This window comes from Bos grunniens, chromosome 22, assembly GCF_055505025.1.
Source record: "Bos grunniens cultivar Pamir isolate PY7600 chromosome 22, Bosgru_T2T1.0, whole genome shotgun sequence".
Classification (NCBI taxonomy): Eukaryota; Metazoa; Chordata; class Mammalia; order Artiodactyla; family Bovidae; genus Bos; species Bos grunniens.
Genome location: NC_141186.1, coordinates 35139570 through 35156903, shown reverse-complemented (window position 1 = coordinate 35156903; position 17334 = coordinate 35139570). Strand labels below are relative to the sequence as shown.

The 17334-nt window shown below is 40.1% G+C and overlaps 1 protein-coding gene across 9 annotated transcripts in view; it reads right to left on the bottom strand.

The window, feature by feature from the left end:
• LOC147348281 (uncharacterized) overlaps positions 1–17334 on the bottom strand; it is a 434645-nt gene that overhangs the window by 155563 nt on the left and 261748 nt on the right. The window lies entirely within an intron of this gene.

Here is a 17334-nt window from a genome sequence, read left to right as displayed (position 1 = left end):
TTGCCTTGGAAAAGAATTGAGATCATTCTGTCATTTTTGAGACTGCACCCAAGTACTGCATTTCAGACTCTTTTGTTGACTATGAGGGTTACTCCATTTCTTCTAGGGGATTCTTGCTCACAGTAGTAGATATATTGGTCATCTGAATTAAATTTGCCCATTCCCACCCATTTTAGCTCACTGGTTTCTAAAATGTTCACTCTTGCCATTATATAATAATAGTTGCTATAAAGCCTTGGCCAGATACTTTCAATATGTGTATCAATTTGGTATTGAGGTCTGTTGACTGCTTTTTCCATGCAGTTTAAGGTTTTTCTCATCCTCTGTATGGCTAGTAATTTGGATGTATTTTGAATATTATATTATAAAATTCTATGTCTTGTTTGAATCTGATGAAAATTATTGATATTTTTGTTTTAGCAGGCAATCAAACTGGTTAGGTTCAGACGACAAATTTCAATCCATGAGCACTGTTTCTAATATCTTTTTAATTTTCAAAGCCTTTACAGTACTATTAAGATCTGTCCCCCATCTGCATCACTCAGTGGTTAGTCTGGAACCCTATCCACGGTCTATCAGTTAGTTCAGTTCTCACAAGTCTTCGATCTGCTGATTAGAATCAGACTCCTGCATACATAACTCAGGGGAAGCCCACGTGTTCATAAACCACTTTATGGGTTTTTGTTTTTCTTTGAGCTCTCCTCTCCAATCTCCTAGGTGCTTTCATTTGCCTTGGGTTCTTCTTTTGGCCTCTGGCCTGGGAGTTGAGCTTTAGTTACCCTTTCTGTCTTGCACATTTGTGACCCATGTTCTAGGCCCAAGTGGCAAAGGACAGAGGAGGAACCAAAGGCAATGGAAGCACTGTCCCACTCTCTTGGGACCACATTTCCATCACTGAAGAGAAAGGTGCCCTTCCCTAGAGTTTTGGTTCCTGCTAGCTCTAGGCCCACTTTTTGTCACTGTTATCATGGGAATGTCTACAGAATATGGTGGGAATGAACAAAGAAAAGGAAAAGAAGGTAAAACCATTTTCTACACTGTCTCCAGCATTATAAGTCCCTTTTCCCTTCTTCTCAAGTTTGGAGGAGAAGGCTTATTCTGGAGCACTCTCTGTACCCCCAGGGCTCTCTGTGGGGTTTCAGGTTGTACTGGGTTCAGCCACGGTGATGTTCAAAGGGAAAAAAATAATTAACACAACTATTCTGGTGGCATTTCAAATTCTAGTCTCCTTCCCTAAACTACCTGGTACTAGTTACTTTTCAGAGTCCTCAGATAGCTGCTCCATGCATTCTGCTTATATTTTACAGTTGAGTTCAATGGGAGATATAGCATAGAATGTACTTACTCCATCTTAACTGGAACATGAATCTTAAAATATGCATTTTCAAAAAAATTTAGTGGGATATAGTTGATTTATAATGTTGTATTAGTTTCAGGAGTACAGAAAAATAGTTTCATTTATCAGATCAGATCAGATCAGATCAGTCGCTCACTTGTGTCTGACTATTTGTGACCCCATGAATCGCAGCATGCCAGGCATCCCTGTCCAACACCAACTCCCGGAGTTCACTCAGACTCACATCCATCGAGTCAGTGATGCCATCTCATCCTCTGTCGTCCCCTTCTCCTCTTGCCAGCATCAGAGTCTTTTCCAATGAGTCAACTCTTCTCATGAGGTGGCCAAAGTACTGGAGTTTCAGCTTTAGCATCATTCCTTCCAAAGAAATCCCAGGGCTGATCTCCTTCAGAATGGACTGGTTGGATCTCCTTGCAGTCCAAGGGACTCTCAAGAGTCTTCTCCAACACCACAGCTCAAAAGCATCAATTCTTCGGTACTCAGTCTTCTTCACAGTCCAACTCTCACATCCATACGTGACCACAGGAAAAACCATAGCCTTGACTAGACGGACCTTTGTTGGCAAAGTAATGTCTCTGCTTTTGAATATGCTATCTAGGTTGGTCATAACGTTCCTTCCAAGGAGTAAGCGTCTTTTAATTTCATGGCTGCAGTCACCATCTGCAACATCCGCTGGATCATGGAAAAAGCAAGAGAGTTCCAGAAAAACATTTATTTCTGCTTTATTGACTATGCCAAAGCCTTTGATTGTGTGGATCACAATAAACTGTGGAAAATTCTGAAAGATAGGAATACCAGACCACCTGACCTGCCTCTTGAGAAATCTGTATGCAGGTCAGGAAGCAACAGTTAGAACTGGACATGGAACAACAGACTGGTTCCAAATAGGAAAAGGAGTACATCAAGGCTGTATATTGTCGCCCTGTTTATTTAACTTATATGCAGAGTACATCATGAGAAATGCTGGACTGGAAGAGACACAAGCTGGAATCAAGATTGCTGGGAGAAATATCAATAACCTCAGATATGCAGATGACACCACCCTTATGGCATAAAGTGAAGAGGAACTAAAAAGCCTATTGATGAAAGTGAAAGTGGAGAGTGAAAAAGTTGGCTTAATGCTCAACATTCAGAAAATGAAGATCATGGCATCCGGTCCCATCACTTCATGGGAAATACATATATCCACTCTTAAAAATTATTATTTTCCCATATAGTCCATTACAGAGTACTGAACAAAGTTTCCCTGTGCTATAGAGCAGGTTCTTTTTAGTTATCTATTTTATACACAGTACAGTGTATATGTCAATCCCAATCTCTCAATTTATCTGTCTCCCTGCTTATACCCTGGTGACCGTAAGTTTGTTAAACCATGCATTTTAAAAAATCTATTAAACATCTATCATAAAAAGCCCTACACCATATTTGAGAATTACCAGTCAAAAGCAAGGTGGCTTTTTCCTAAGAAAAGAACAATGATAGGTTTATCAGTCCTTTAGTCATGACGTGCTGCTGCTGCTAAGTCGCGTCAGTCGTGTCCGACTCTGTGCAACCCCATAGACGGCAGCCCAACAGGCTCCCCCATCCCTGGGATTCTCCAGGCAAGAATACTGGAGTAGGTTGCCATTTCCTTCTCCAATGCATGAAAGTGAAAAGCAAAAGTGAAGTTGCTCAGTCGTGTCTGACTCTTAGTGACCCCATGGACTGTAGCCTACCAGGCTCCTCCATCCATGGGATTCTCCAGACAAGAGTACTGGAGTGGGGTGTCATTGCCTTCTCTGAGTCATGACATAGGTACCATTAATTAAAAACTTATGGCTGAAGATCTTAGATTTGCTAAGCATCTTTAAAAAACTATATACCTGGATGATACTATTTTAGCTCTTGGTTGAAATTTACTCAAGACAGTGATTAAAAACAGGCTTTGGTTTTTATCCAAAGTTGAGAAGAGAAAAAGTAATCTAAAGTTTGCTTTGTTATCTTCTACAGTCCTACTTTGGAGGACACTGCCCGCTTGTTCCATGCTGTTTAAATAAAACATTCCTCTTTGAATTTCATGTAAAGAAAAGGTTCATCACTTCTTATGAACTCACATGCCTCTTATACAACTTTTCTTTTTTCCATGCCTTTCAGGAATATAAGAACCTCATATAGAACCTCATATAGTCTTTGTTCTGGCTCTTGTGTCACTGGCTCTCCTTAGCTAGTATTCTCAGAACAACTGCTTTTCCTTTATCATGTTACAGGGGGCTTATTAGTTTATACTTATTTTATTGATAGACACTAAGTCATAAGTGAACAAGATGTAATGGTAGGATTATTAATCTCTCCTTTTTCTTTGCCATTTCATTTTTGCTTTTTCTAAATCATGCTTTTAAAATAATGTTTTTTGGTGAATACACAAGACTATATAATTTTATCTCTTTTGTATATTCTTAAAATTTCTCACAATAAAAATTAAAAGTTGAAAATTAATGAAATTATAATAACAGTGTAGCACTGGTACAAGAATAAAAAGATAATCATTGAAATAGGATAGGTAGTCTTGATGCAGATCTAGCTAGCACATTGCTGACATAGATGGATAGGTTGAAGATACAATCATAAGTCAGTAGGAAAGTTACAGCCACTGTGGAAAAGAGCGTAAGGTTCCTTAGAAAACTGAAAACAGAATTACCATATGATCCGGCAATCCCTCTTCTGGGCATATATCCAGACAAAACTCTAATCTAAAGATACACGCACTTCTATGTTCATAGCAGCACTAGTCACAACAGTCAAGACATGGAAACAACCTATACGTCCATCAATAGATAAATGGATAAAGAAGATGTGGTGCATAATATATAGTGGAATACTACTCAGAACAAAAAGAATGAAATAATACCATTTGGAGCAATGTGGATTGTCCTGGAGATTATCATACTAAGTGAAGCTAGTCAGAAAGAGCAAGACAGATACCATAAAACCTATGATATCACATAGGTGGCATCTAAAACATAATACAATGAACCTATCTAGAAAACAGAAACAGACTCACAGACAGAGAGAACAGAACTGTGGTTGCCAAGGTGGAGGGTGGGGAGAGGAATGGATTGGGAGTTTGGGATCAGCAGATGTAAATTAATATAGATAGGATAGGTAAACAACAACATCCTATTGGTAAACCATAATGGAAAAGAATATAAAAAAGAACGTGTGCATGTGTATTTATATGGTAGATATATAATACATACACATAACTGAATCACTTTGCTATATAGCAGAAATTAACACAACATTGTAAATCAATGATACTTTGACCAAAAAAACAAAAACAAAAACAAAATATATCAGTGGGAAAGATTTTTTTTTTTGTATAAATAGATATCTGGTAATGCATTAGTTATTTGTGGGAAAAAGTTTTTCTTTTCATTGAATACAAAACCTGAAAATCAATTCTAGGTACATGTAAGAGTTAAATGGAAAAAAAAGTTAAACCATAAAAATCTGAAAAAATAAGTGATTACTGACTCTCTATTTGGGAAAAATTTTTTTAAGGTAAGAACAAAAGACAACAATCCCAAAGGTTAAAGATTTTATCACTTAAATTCACACTTTATATTTTGAAAATAACTATCAACAAACTATGAGTATCTGCAGCAGATATGTTCACCTAATAAATGGATAAAATGAACAGTAATATTCAAGAAGATAAATAGTCAAATACCCTGGTAATTTACAAAATAAAATGGCTAATAAATACATAAAAATTCTTTAATAATAAGGTGCTTTAGAGAAATTAAAACTACTAGACATAATTATCTACCAAATATGATAAATGGTCTTACAGAGAATGTGATGAAACTCTCTTTCTAATAATAAAGACAAAGTTTTAATCAGTCTTTTTGGTTAAGAGCACTAAAGCTTTAAAATACTACACATGTGATCCAATATATTCACTTCCCTAAGTTTATTTCAAGGATATAAAATTAATGTATATATTATTATGCTATGTATGAATTATACATATATATATATATATGAATGTAAGTATGGAATCATGTGATACTTTATAGCACCTCTTACACAATGATCCAATAAGAAATTGCAAATATACTTGAAACAAATGAAAAATAGAACATCTGAGCATAGAAACAAGAGATATGAAGAAGAACCAAATAGAAACATACACAAACACACATACACACACACATTCACTCACCCATCCCAATGTTCATGTAAGTCTTAGAAAGAAAAAATCTGGAAACGATATAATTGTCCAAAGTTATAACAATGGTTCGGTAAACTATAGCATATCCATATAAGGAATATTTTGTAGTTAATATGAAATGATGTTTAAAAATATGATTTTTCTCCAGGGGCTGGGGATATGAGAGGCATGATTTGTAAAGCTTCTTTTTGCCATGATGAAAAACTCTGAAATAGATAGTGGTAAGGTGGTTCATATGGTAAAGAAACTTCCTGTAATGCAGGAGACCACAGTTTGATCCCTGGGTCAGGAAGATCCCTGGAGAAGGGAATGGCTACCCACTCCAGTATTCTTGCCTGGAGAATTGCATGGACAGAGGAACCTGGTGGCCTACAGTCCATGGGGTTGCAAAGAGTTGGACATGGCTGAGTGACTGACACTTTCACTCTTCAATGATTATACAACAGTGTGAATTTTCTTAATACCACTGAATTGTACACTTCAGTTCAGTCGCTCAGTCGTGTCTGACTCTTTGCGACCCCATGGACTGCAGCATGCCAGGCTTCCCTGACCATTACCAACTCCCAGAGTTTATTCATACTCATGTCCATTGAGTCGGTGATGCCACCCAACCATCTCATCCTCTGTTGTCCCCTTCTCCTCCTGCCCTCAATCTTTCCCAGCATCAGGGTTTTTTCCAATGATTCATCTCTTAGCATCAGATGGTCAAAGTATTGGAGTTTCAGCTTCAACATCAGTCCTTCCAATGAACACTCAGAACTGATCTCCTTTAGGATGGACTGGTTGGATCTCCTTGCTGTCCAAGGGACTCTCAAGAGTCTTCTTCAACATCATAGTTCAAAAGCATCAATTCTTTGGTACTTAGCTTTCTTTATAGTCCAACTCTCACATCCATACACAACTAATGGAAAAACCACAGCTTTGACTAGATGGATCTTTGTTGGCAAAGTAATGTCTCTGCTTTTTAATATGCTGTCTAGGTTGGTCATAACTTTCCTTCCAAGGAGTAAGCATCTTTTAATTTCATGGCTGCAGTTACTACCTGCAGTGATTTTGGAGCCCCCCCAAATAAAGTCTGCCACTGTTTCCCCATCCATTTGCCATAAAGTGATCGGACCGGATGCCATGATCTTAGTTTTCTGAATGTTGAACTTTAAGCCAACTTTTTCACTCTCCTCTTTCACTTTCATCAAAAGGCTTTTTAGTTCCTCTTCACTTTATGCTATAAGGGTGGTGTTATCTGTATATCTGAGGTTATTGATATGTCTCCCGGCAATCTTGATTCCAGCTTGTGCTTCATCCAGCCCAGCGTTTCTCATGATGTACTCTGCATATAAGTTAAATAAGCAGGGTGACAATATACAGCCTTGACGTACTCCTTTTCCTGTTTGGAACCAGTCTGTTGTTCCATGTTCAGTTCTAATTGTTGCATCCTGACCTGCATACAGATTTCTCAAGAGGCAGGTCAGGTGGTCTGGTATGCCCATCTCTTGAAGAATTTTCTACAATTTATTGTGATCCACACAGTCAAAGGCTTTGGCATCATCAATAAAGCAGAAATAGATGTTTTTCTGGAACTCTTGCTTTTTCAATGATCCAGCGGATATTGGCAATTTGACCTCTGGTTCCTCTGCCTTTTCTAAAACCAGCCTGAACATCTAAGTTCATGGTTCACGTATTGCTGAAACCTGGCTTGGAGAATTTTGAGCATTACTTTACTAGCATGTGAGATGAGTGCAATTGTACACTTAAAAAGGATTAAACTGATAAATTTCATGCTATGTATATTTCACCAAGATAAAAAGGAATTTGGTGATACAGGAAAATACTTATAATAAAAAAACCCAAAATGACAACAAACCCAGATACTATGTTAAAAATGACTTTCTATTCATACTACAGCAAATACATTGCTATTTTTTTTCTTTCTATTAGAATGCACTGATTCACAGTTGGTGATATGGATCTGAATTATCAGAGGAGCTTAAAAAAGATCTATATATGGCCAAGGCCCATTCACTTTATATATACTAGATCATCATTTGCAGGGAAAGACCTGTTTTTATTTGAAGATTATAATTTAAAAAATAAATTCTACAACTGATTTTAATGTATACTAAATCATCATTTCCAGGGAAAGGCTTGTTTTTATTTGAAAATTATATTTTAAAAAATTAACTCTACAACTTGGAAGGAAAATTATGACCAACCTAGATAGCATATTCAAAAGCAGAGACACTACTTTGCCAACAAAGGTCCGTCTATCAAGGCTATGGTTTTTCCTGTGGTCATGTATGGATGTGAGAGTTGGACTGTGAAGAAGGTTGAGCGCCAAAGAATTGATGCTTTTGAACTGTGGTGTTGGAGAAGACTCTTGAGAGTCCCTTGGACTGCAAGGAGATCCAACCAGTCCATTTTGAAGGAGATCAGCCCTGGGATTTCTTTGGAAGGAATGATGCTAAAGCTGAAACTCCAGTACTTTGGCCACCTCATGTGAAGAGTTGACTCATTGGAAAAGACTCTGATGCTGGGAGGGATTGAGGGCAGGAGGAGAAGGGGACGACAGAGAATGAGATGGCTGGATGGCATCACTGACTCGATGGACGTGAGTTTGAGTGAACTCTGGGAGTTGGTGACAGACAGGGAGGCCTGGCGTGCTGTGATTCATGGGGTCGCAAAGATCTGGACACAACTGAGCAACTGAACTGAACTGAACTGAACTTTAATATGAAGACCTATTCTTTCAGACTAGGTAACCTTTAAGACAGTGACTAAGAAGAAAAAATAATTGTACTATATAATTTCAAAACTATCCCAGGTGAAAAAGATGGGCACACAAACCAAACATACACAGAGATTTCCTGAAAAGTTAGGGCTTCCCTGGTGGCTCTGACAGTAAAGAAACTGCCTGTGATGCAGGAGACATGGGTTTCATTCTGGGGTCAGGAAGATCCCCTGGAGAAGAGAATGGCTATCTGCTTCAGTGTTCCTGCCTGGAGAATTCCATGGACAGAGGATCCTGGAGGGCCATAGTCCTCAGAGTTGCAAAGAATCAGATGAGACTGAATGACTTTCAAAGTTTTTTCTTTTTTTTTTTTCCAATTTTACTGAAAAGTTACACACAGAAATATTTCTGAGATGGGATAAAAACTGATATTTCATTATTTTTGTTTGTGTTTATGTCAAGTTTTCTACATAGATACTAGGTATATAATCAGCAGCAAATTCCAAGTAAATAGTCAATGAATTTCTTTTTTGAATAAGAGAGGTTTTCCATTTTAAAACCAGATGTTACTCCAAATACCAACTTCTACTACACTGAATGTGCTCCTTGTCACTGCAGCCAAATGTGTTCTATCTGTGACCAGAGTCAGCTGAAAACTGAAAAAGAATATCTACCTTTGTTTAGGGATTTGAGAGGACAAGTGACCAGTCTGCTTCCTCCCACCACCCAACTCCAATCCCCTTTTCTCCCTTTCTTTCTCAACTCCTGTCCACTGAATCTTACGACCACTGAATGTATGGCCCATTTTGGTTTCAGCCTTATATTTAGGGTCAGGGATACATCTACACAGGTTCTTGGGGGCGCTTCTATGCGGGTGGCTTCTTTGTTTTGATTTTACCTCTTTCTTACTTTAAGGGTTTGATATTAGTCAGGGAGAGCAAAAAAAAAAAAAAAAAAAAAAAACAACCACCAGGTCCAGAGACTAACACATTTTGGCAAACACTTCGCATTTGTACCTTATTTTCTAGCATTCACTATACAATCCTTATGCCCACCTCCATCAGATTTCCATTCTATAAAATAATTTTTCTTGTAAATCACTTCTTTCAGATGAGTGTTAACTACCGTCTAACGTTAATAATGTAAAGTCTAACCTGGCTTTCCATTATAACACATTATTGTAACATTTATGTTTATATTGAAAATGATGAAGTTCAAGCTTAATTTCCTCCTTTCCTTTAGTGGATAGAGACTCTAGGCTCACAGATGTAGGGTTAACTATTGTTAACTGCCTAGCACCATGTCTGGTTTACTATAGGGTGTTTGCTAGTTCTCCTGTATTGGCTTCCTAAGGTATACACATTTTTACAGCCCTCTGCTTCTCATAAGATTATGGGAGTAAAGTCTTTGAGTGATGAATGATACAGGAAGAAGGCGGGCCACAGCCTTTAAAAGAATGACATAGCTGTTGAGGACATGACAGACTGGTTAGGATCAACTAGGTCCAAGATGGTGGACAAGCTGACTTTAGCCACTAGACCTCGAGCCTCAGTACATGCTGTTCCACATCAGCATGCCAAATGACACACCCACTGTACTATGACAGTTTTGAGGCTACTTATGAAAATCCAAAAAACTTGGTGGTGGTCCAATTCCTGGAAATCCCTGCTACTTCCCCCAAATAGTTGGAAAAATCCTCTACTCATTACCCTATGATATTATTCACCCCAATAAAAACTGACAACCCCATACCCTGGTGCCTCTTGCATTCTGATATGGCCCACACTCTGTATACGGAATGTGTATCTCCCTGAATAATCTTTCACTTAAAAAAAAAAAACAAAAACAAAAGAAAAAACAGCAACAAAATACTTTCCAAATTTAGGAGCTAGAGAGTCAGTCATTTAAGAAAGGTTTTGAAATCCATATCAAGTGATCTTTTTTGCTGGATATTTTCCATTTGCTCCTCCAGATCCACTCTATACCTTGACAAAGCTCTGTGCTCTCAGGAAGCTGATCATGGCCTCCAGGATTGGGCTCCCTTGCTCTCTGACTTTCTGTTGAATATGGCCAAATCAAGAACATTGCCAAGAGGTCCGAGAGTGAAACTATTATGTGTATTTCCCTTTTCCTGTCCTTGTTCCTCCCTCTACAGTTGGCTGTCTTTACACTGAATGATCCATCTCCCATGAGGCAGCCTTCAAGGGCACTAGACTACCCGTCTTCAATTCCAGTGATAACCAGATTCTGCCTTCTTGCTCCTTTACCTTTGGGCTGGTACAGCTCCTGAGTAGCTAAGCACAGGTTCCACACCACCCCTTGCTTGTTCCCTTAGTCTATCTTCACTTTTATAAGCTGCTTTGCACTTTCATTAAGTCCTCCCCAAATCTCTCATGGGAGAGAGCCACATGAATCTTGCCAAGATTTTGAGTCACACTACTTTTGAAGTAAAGCAAGTTTTTTCCCATTAAGCCTTCACTGAAGAGTAAAGCACACTCTGCCAGCTGAATGGCGGTGATGGCTGCAAGATGAGGCCTCTTTCTGCGATCCTGTGGGATGAGGAATGCTTTAGAGCAAACAAAGAGCATGTGAACGCAGATGGGCACACTGAAGTCAATCAATACGCACAAAAGGCATGGTGCCGGTGTTCACTTCAACCCTCAATGACTTTTCTGATCTAAGTAAGCATAGCTTTAAAACGACTGACCCCTTAGACCTTCCGTCCAAAGGTCACAGCAACATCCAAATAACTCAACATCCACCTTGCAAGTATGGTGGCTGTTCTGGCTTAGGTAACCCACACAAAGTGGGTGCTGACTGTCAAATACTCTGTTACTCAGTCTACAAATCCTCTACATTTAACCTCCCTGACTCCCCATGAGGCTGATACTATTGCTGTTTTACAGATGACTAAAACTCAGACAGGATACTGAAGGAGCAGCAGAAGCAGCACAGTCATATGCAGGGCTGAGGCTCTGAAGGCTTAGAGAATGTTATTAGAGATACAGCTTTGGTGATGAAAGCCTTAGAGTTGAGTCCTAGCTCTCCTGCTCTGGTTGGGTGACCTTACCTAACTTTTATGAGCCCAACTTTTCTCATCTACAAAGAAAGAGAAAGCATTTCTATATTACAGGTGAATTTTGACTACTATAAAGAATTAACATGGAGGAAATAATTCTTCAAATACTTAAGAACTGTAAAAATATGATTTATTCTTTTGTTGCCTTCTTAATCCTTTTCCACCTTGGAGGTAATGAATATGATTCCAGTTTCCATTTCCATGAGAAATCCAAAGACAGACCAGTGAGGCTCGACTTTCTCAATAGAAATAGTAAAAGTAATAATGACACCAGCAAAAACAATAATAAGTTTGCTTCTAATAACTCAAATTCATTGGCCAATTGTCACATGCTGAGCCCTTTACTTGGATTATCTCATTTAATCCTCACACCCATTCTGTGTATAGATATAGTGAAGTCACTGTTGTTTTCTTGGATGGAAAAACCAAGGTGCAGAGAGTTGAAATAACTTGCCCAAGGTCACACTGCTATACACACATATAAATATGGTTTGCATTATCCATTCACTGGATAGTTCTGGAATACAGCAAAAGGTACTTCATAAGTCTCTGTTGGGATTATTCTAGAACTCTACTGCCTACAGCAGTAATGAAGAAAAGTAGACTTTTGTTTTCAGTAACATTTACCCAGAGCAGCAGTGGAGGAAGCAATCAAACCCATTTTTGTGTGGCCTGGAGAAAGCTACAGCTTTGCAGGTTTATCTTCACCAAGAAAGAGATCTGTTTTGTGGGGCTAAGGCATGTGCTTCTCTAAATATTCTGATGGTTGAATCCAGCCTGAAAGCAAACATTTCAAAGCCTTTGGCAGAAGTAGTTTAGAGAGAGGCTTCCAAGCCATCAGGCCAGCAGATGATGTTTACTTCTTGTGACATAATAGTCAAGTCAAATTTTATTTCATAGCAGTCACTTTCATGTCCTGAAAATAGAAACATCCCTTCAGATGACCATAACACCCCTGCACAACCCAAATCCCATTAAATAAATCTGTGGCTTTCCCTCTTTTGTGGAGAACAGGCAAGATAAGTCCTTTAACCTCCCGAGATGCTTCTTTCATTAGCAGCAGTGTGTGTGCCTGTGTGTGCATGTGTGTGTGTGTGTGTGTGTGTGTGTGTGTGTCTGTGCAGGCTTCTTTATGCAGATCGATTATGGTCAGGTTCAAAGGTGTGCCACCTGATTCAATAAGATGATTTGCAGAGCCCAAGTGGCCTCCTGTAAAATGCCTGACAGAGGACAAAGATGGGTAGAAATACGAAAAGGATGTGCTTTCACACAGGGACCATACACTTTTCCGAGTCCTTATGCAACTGTGATTTCACTGTCTGTCTCCCCACCCCCAACTTCTCAATGAGGGAGTGAGGAAAACTGAGCCCAGGCAGTGTTCCAGCTCAGTACTGGGGAGAAAGGACAAGATTTGGGATCAGTGGACTTGCACTTAAATTTCTGCCCTGCTTTTATAGCTGGGTGACCCTGGGCAAGTTACAGAACTTCTCTGAGCTCGTTCTGACTTATTCATGCAATATGCCTAATATAGACTTAAAAGCCTATACATGGTACGATTTCACTTATATGACATTTCAAAGGAGGCAAAACTTCAGGGACAGAGCAACAGTGGTTTTCAAGGGACAAGGCTAGGTGTGGCAAGTCAGTCTACCAAGTTTTAGCTTAAGGAAGAGTTTCGAGGTGACAGAACTGTTCATTGTGGTGGTCACGTGACTCTGCATTTATGAAAACTCATAGAACTAACTGTAGAGAAAAAAACTGAAGTTTACTGAATGCAAATTTGAAAAGATTCAGATGATAAAAAGATAACTGGGCTAATAAAGATGCTTTTTTCATGGGGTTGCTGGGTGTTAGCACACTCAACAGTAAAATAACAGTTAGAACTATTTTTTTACATATTCCTAACTAGATATTTCTAGGTTTGTGACTGCTGAATGGAAGGACAAGAAGTGGAACCATATTTAATGTCAACTCTTCAAAATGGTGAGACGGAAGTCGAGCAAAATCCTGGGCTGTAAGTGAAATGCTGATGTGTTGACAGTTGAAAATAGACAGGGGACAGGAATCGGGGGACAGGAAGAATCCATATAGACTTCTACGCGATGACTTTACCAATAAGAGAACTCGAAAACCTCTTTGTCCTCCCTGTCTGCCCATTTTCTCTTCCACTGGGGCCCCCCTTTCCTGTCCCATCAACTCTAAACTTTCTCACCAAGTTTCACACAGATCTAGTTGTTTCTTGGTTATTTGTTTCGGGCACAATGCCAGCTGGCTTGATCTGCTTACTGCCACAGAAAACAAACCTCTCCTCCATTTCTCATGTGTTACCAGCCTAACAAATAAACTACTGTCTACGTTTTACACTGATTCCTGCAAATGACCCGGCCCCTTCCACGCAGAATGCTTTCTGCAGGCTGAGGTTTTAAAAAGATGAAATATAACTGACAGGCAGCAGTGGGGTCCCCTGAGCTGGCAAAGGGTATTTTTAGCTGCTAGGTTTTATTAATTACACTGGTTGCTGTTGGCTGTGGCTCTTGGTTTCTGCTGTCTTGCTGAAGAGAGTGTGTGGCTTTGAAATATAATTAAATCTGTCTGAAGGTCCCAGCTCCGGTGCTTAGCAATTTCATCGTCACATCTTTGTATTTAGGGTGTTGTGGATTTTAGATGTTTTTATGGTAGGATACAGGGAGAGAATGGTTTCCCCTCTCTTTGCACAGTTTGAGTTCTCTTCTGCCTTTGCCTGGGAGATTGGCTCAAGCTTTGCAGCTTCTCCCCACTTTGTTTGAAGGACATGATTACCATGCACAAAACGTAGAGTCTTTGTCATATTCTTTTCCATTATGGTATATTCAGGATGTTGACTACAGTTCTCTGTGCTATATAGTAGGACCTTGTTGCTTACCCATCATCATATTAGTTTGCGTCCGCTAATCTCAAACTCCCAATCCTTCCCTCCCCTCATCACCTCCCCCTTGGCAATCACAAGTCTGTTCGCTATGTCTGTGAATCTGTTCTTGTTCTGTCGATAGGCTCTTCTGTGTTGTATTTTAGACTCCACATTTAAAAGATATCATATGGTATTTGTCCTTCTCTTTCTGATTTACTTCACTTAGTATGAGAGTCTCTAGGCCCATCCATCTTGCTGCAAATGGCATTACTCCATTCTTTTTATGGCTGAGTAATATTTCATTGTATGTACTGGGTTGGCAAAAACATTCGTTCGGGTTTTTCTGTTAACATCTCATGGAAAAACCTGAATGAACCTTTTGGCCAACTCAATATATACCACATCTTCCTTTTTTGAGAGGCAGATCTGATTTTTTAAATTTATTTTTATTGGAATATAGCTGCTTTACAATGTTGTGTTAGTTTCTACTGCACAGCACAGTGATTCGGCTATATGTATAGACGCATTCCCCCTTTTCTGGATTTCCTTTGCATATAGATCCCCACAGAGCACTGTGTAGAGTTTCCTGTGCTATATGGCAGTTTCTCATTAGTTACCTATTTTTATACTATATCTTCTTTATTCGCTCAGCTATTGGTGAATGGTTCAGTTACTTCCATGTCTTAGCTGTTGTAAATAGTGCAGCTATGAACATTGGGGTGTGTGTATCTTTCAGAATTAGTTTTCTCCATATATACAAGCTATATAGGGAGAGTTTTCTCCACTCCTGGGAGTGGGATTGTTGGATCATATTGCAGCACAAATTTTATTACAAAATGTAGAGTTTTAGAGCTCAAGTATCCCTCTCTGTAAATGGGAGTTGGGGATGTAGACTTGTTCTGGTGATGCCGGGGGTAAAACTAGAAACTGGGATCTGGGCTGCGGAGGCTTCTAATTGGGAAGGCTGTGACATGTGGTGATCTCCCTGTCATGAGAGGAATTCAAGTGGATGGCCACTTGCTGAGGATCCTTGAGAGAAGTTTTATGCATTCCAAAGGGATTGGTGCTTTCAAAGTTCCCCCAAGCCCCATATGATTGCTTCCACTGAAAAGTAAGATGCTGATTCAGGGAGGGTGTGGAATCAAACTGTCCTGCAAGTTACTTAACACAGTACTGGGCTGGATAACTTCTGTCTGTCTAGGTCTACTTTCTACACTTTCAGATTTTTTGGTCTTCCCAGAGGTTGACAAATACGGGTCTTATCCACAGGTTTCTGTGCTCTCTGGTTTCCAGGTGAGTCTAGCAAGTAGGGAACCCAGGATGGGCAGAGGAGAGTGAGGTGGAGGGTTTATTTCCTCCCCTCTCCCACTATGGATTTGACACATAATGGATGTATTCCTTGGACAAAGGTAGCTCACCTCTCTCTGTCCTTTCCACTTCCTTTACATGTCCTTTCAGGCTTAACAACAGTTCTCTTGCCACTCCTCTGAGGTCCTGCCCGACCTCCTACAATTTCTCTACACCTGCCTACTCCTTGGGAAACTGTCCCTCTGTTGGACTGCCCTCCAGGATTTCATTTGAACAGATCACCTCTTTGCTGGCAAGACCCTGAATGACACAAATATTGGGTTGGTCAAAAAGTTTGCTTGCATTTTTCTGTAAGATGTTATAGAAAGACCTGAATGAAGTTTTTGGCCAACCTAATATTAAACATCTACTGTGTGCAATGGAGCTGATCACACAGTCATGCCCTCGAGTGCTTTCCAGTATAGTTATGGAGATAAAGTGAAGATCTTGGGGGATAAACAGACACATTTTTATTGTGGTGCTTGTTGCTACGTAAGCTCTTGTAACCCAGGGAGATGAGGACTGTGCTATGTGAGCTAACAAGACCAAATACTGTTCAGAATAAAACCAACCAACTCTTATATGAATGCAATCAAACAAATGTGTTAGTTTTTTTGCTTTCTGACAAACCAGACTGGCTGAATATTCCTTCTGGACTAGCTGTTTGGCATGGTGTTCAGATATAGCCTCTGACAGCATCTGTGTAATGACAAGGCTAACTCTGGGAGAGCAATGCCCAGGGGGTCCGGTGCTTCCTGGCAGCCACAGGGTAAAGTGGGAGGGCAGGGATCAGAACACAAGGTGGGGCTGGATCCCTGGATAAGGTGAGGATACTGCCCTGCAGGACCTCCCAGCTGCTCGAGCATCAAGCAGAAAGAAGGTGAATTCCCTCAGGAGGGAAGTGCCTGCAGAATTGTTCACAGGAAGAGAAAGTCAGTGTTCCTTCTGGGAGGAGTGCAGTGAGGAAGAAAGACGTCCTCGTGTCTTCACGAGACACGTTGATGCAGCACAAGTCGTGTCCCACCAATACCCTGTTTTGTGGAATCCGGCAAAGTGCCTTGTACTCAGTCCGAGCACAAAACCATCTGCGTGCATAGCTTTGATTTTTCTGTCCAGCCCTTTCACTTTTCCTCGATACTAAAAGCTGTATCAAGTCAGGGGTTATGTCATCTGTGTTCACTTTATTTTTTAAGATCTCCAGGTCTTTACAAAGTTTCTGATACACAGAAAGTGTTTAATAAATAACTGTGGCTCATGCTCAGTTGCTAAGTCATGCCTGACTCTCTGTGACCCCATGGACTGTAGCCCTCCAGGCTCCTCTGTCCATAGAATTCTCCAGGCAAGAGAATTCTCACTGGAATACCCACTAGAGTGGGTAGCTATTTCCTTCTGCAAGCGATCTTCCAAATCCAGGGATGGAACCCATGTCTCCTGCACTATAGGCAGATTCTTTACCACTGAGCCACCTGGGGTGAAAGTCACTCAGTAGTGTCTGACTCTTTGTGACCCAATGGACCACAGCCCACCAGGCTCCTCTGTCCATGGAATTCTCCAGGCAAGAATACTGGAGTGGGTTGCCATTCCCTTCTCCAGGGGATCGTCTCGACCCAGGGATTGACCCCGGGGTCTCCTGCATTGCAGGCAGATTCTTTACTGTCTGAATCACGAGGGAAGCACTAAATAATTGTGGAATGGAAGGAAAACTGATATGCCTTCCTTCACCTTC